Genomic DNA, 2999 nt, shown 5'->3' on the forward strand with positions numbered 1-2999 from the left:
TTTTTTTGTTCTAAGAATTTATTCATTTTGCTTATTTTCATTTTTTTGCATTAATTTGTTCATATTATTTATTTATGAACCTTTTAATCTCTACTCTTTCAATAGTTAAGTTCTGCTTTTTATTCCTAAAATTGTTCATTTATACAGTCTGTTAGTCTTGATCATAATTACCAGAATTTTGTAAATATTAAATCAACATTTGGCTTTATTTGATCTAAATTTCTTTCCTATTAATTAAATTCTACTCTTATAAATAATCTTGGTTATTTATTTCCTTCTAATTTCTTTGGGTTTGTTCTGTTACATAGTTCATTAACTAATTTTCAAACGTTTTCTAATTTTTGTATTTAAGACCGTAAGAACTTCCAAGCACCTTCTTGACTACATTTCACAAGTTTTGCTATGTAGTATTCAATTATAAGTATTTTCTAATTTTCAATATTACTTTTTTGATCTATGAGTTATTTAGAAGTGTGATTTTTTTGAATTTCAAATACATGTTTTTAAATTAAATTTTTAGATATTGATTTATAATTTAGTTACATGTAGATAAGTTACATTAATTACTAAATCTACTCAATTTCTTATGCTTCCTTAATGGTCTAATATTAATTTTCATAAATATTTAATATGTATTTGAAAATAATGTGAGTTGTTCAGTTGTTGGGGGAGCAGAGATACATGTGTGTTCCTTAGATCAAGCTTGTTTATTGTATTATTCAAATCTATATATTATTGATTTCTTTTTGCTGCTGATCTTCAATTACTGAGAAACATATTAAACTTCTTCCCTAGGATATAGGCTTTGTCAGTTTCTCCTTGAGGTTATGACAGCTTTTGATATATTAACTTGGTTAATTGAACTTTTATGTCTTTATAATATTTATTTGATGATCCTTCTCTATCCAGTAATGTTTTTTCAAACATTAATAGTAAAAATCCAAGTATCTACATAGAATTATAGCACTTTATATCATAAAAATTTTAGTCTAAATTATTTTAGGAATAGATAAGGAATTGTTATATTTGGGCACTTTGCTAAGAATTTAAATGCTTTGAATTGTATTCTCTTTCACCACTAAAACTTTGTGTTAAAAGTTTGCTACATGTTATTAGAAATGATACGTAGCCCAATTCCAACAGATAGAAATAGACAACCCTGTATTAAAAATTGGTAAATAGAATTCCAGAATTGACACATGAGATAATTCAGGCCAAACAAAACATCTGCTGAAAACAACTAAAAAGACTGAGCAAGAAAAACAAAACTCTTGAAAGCATCAAATAGTTAAAAGGATATTTAGAAATTCTCAGCCAACATTAGGGAGAAGATTAGAATTCAGAGAGGTGAACCATAGCCACTGGAAGACTTAAACAACATTGTCAAAAAACTTGACCTAACTGACATCTATAGAACACTCTACCCACTAATGGCAGAATACACATTATTTTCAAACACACGTGAACTATGGATAGACCATATACAAGGCCATAAAAAAGTTTCAATACATTTAAAAGGACTGAAATAATACAAACTATGTTTTTTTGACCACAATGAAATTAAATTAGAAATAACAACAATAAAAAAAGAGAGATACCCAAATATTTGAAAATTTTAAAAATATTTGAACTGAATACTTTTAAATAATCCATAGGCCAAAGAAAAAATCATAAGTGAAATTTAAAAATATTTGAACTGAATGCAAATGAAAACACAACATATCAAAATTTATGGAATGTAGCTAAAGTAGTTCATGAGGGAAAATTTATAGCTGTAAAGGCTTATATTAGAAAACAAGTAGGATCTCAAATCAATAACCTAAACTTTCACATTAAGAAACCAGAAGATGATAATTGCTTCTGGGTTACTGGGTGACCTTGAGATCTCAGGAGTGAGATGGTGGTTCTCTGTGGGCTGAGTGTCCTCTCCGATGCCCAAGGAGGCTGGGTCTGTTCCTTCGAACCCCAGTGGTCAGACTTGCTCATGTCTCAGCATTTCTCCCCAACTGACCCACCCCAGGATGGTGTGGAGTGCAGCACATTCACCTATCAGCCAGCCGCCATTCTGGTTCTGAGGCTGCATCTTTCCCCTGGACTGGAGAGGTTGCTAGTGTTTGTCCCTGGGCCTGCTTTCAGCTGTTTATTTGAGTCCTTGCTCTGTGGTCAACTACTCTTGGCTCCTCACTCTCCATAGTCAACGGGGCGTTGGACAAGTTGTTACTGAGTGTGTTCATGGGGATGCATCACACAAAGCTGCCAAGGCAGGCCTTTCGGCACTCTCAGCTCTCACATTTGCTGAGCTTTGTTATTTCAACTGTCACGATGTGGGCACCTGGAAACTGTTGCCATGCTGTGGAAGCTCTGGCCTTTTGACTTGGTACCTTAAAAATGGATTATTCACCTCTTTGCCTCTGCTCTGTCATGCCATTCAACTGACAATAAGGAGGAAATAACAGGTAAGTCCATTGGTGAGACAAACCTCTTCTCCTAATCACATGGTTATTTTCAGAATTTAATCTTCGAGGAAAATGTTTGAGAGGAATTGTATTCAAGAAATTGTGAGACTGAGTTCCATGTTCTGGTGCATTCATGGAATTGTCTGCCAGTTTCTCACAAGACTCACGGTATAACTAAACATTATATATGAGTCGTTGCCTTTTAATTTCTCAGTCTCTTAGAGAGAATTCAGCTTTGTGAGCATCAATACATGGTCAGACATCTGTATTTGTCCTGGGAATGATGAACAAAAAGGAAAACTGTTAGCGCATGAGTAATGATTTTGCAGAAAATTAGACAGTGTATAATTTTTGAAACCTTCCCCGGCTGTTCAGTTGATACCAGCTACTGATGGTTACATGTCCTAGGGAAACTTTAAAATTAGGAAGTGCTGATATCTCACATTACTACTTTCTAAATCCTAGGAGAAGAGCGTGTAGAGGTTCTGAATATAGAGAAGTCCCATTTTGGGAAGAGGTCTCCCCGTAGACATATGGAAAGAT

At 33.4% G+C, this 2999-nt stretch overlaps 1 pseudogene; it reads left to right on the forward strand.

Annotated features, from left to right (window-relative positions):
• Positions 1–1834: 1834 nt before the first annotated feature.
• On the forward strand, positions 1835–2492 carry LOC131410039 (succinate dehydrogenase [ubiquinone] cytochrome b small subunit, mitochondrial-like; annotated as a pseudogene).
• Positions 2493–2999: the final 507 nt, after the last annotated feature.

Source organism: Diceros bicornis, chromosome 1 (genome assembly GCF_020826845.1).
Source record: "Diceros bicornis minor isolate mBicDic1 chromosome 1, mDicBic1.mat.cur, whole genome shotgun sequence".
NCBI lineage: Eukaryota > Metazoa > Chordata > Mammalia > Perissodactyla > Rhinocerotidae > Diceros > Diceros bicornis.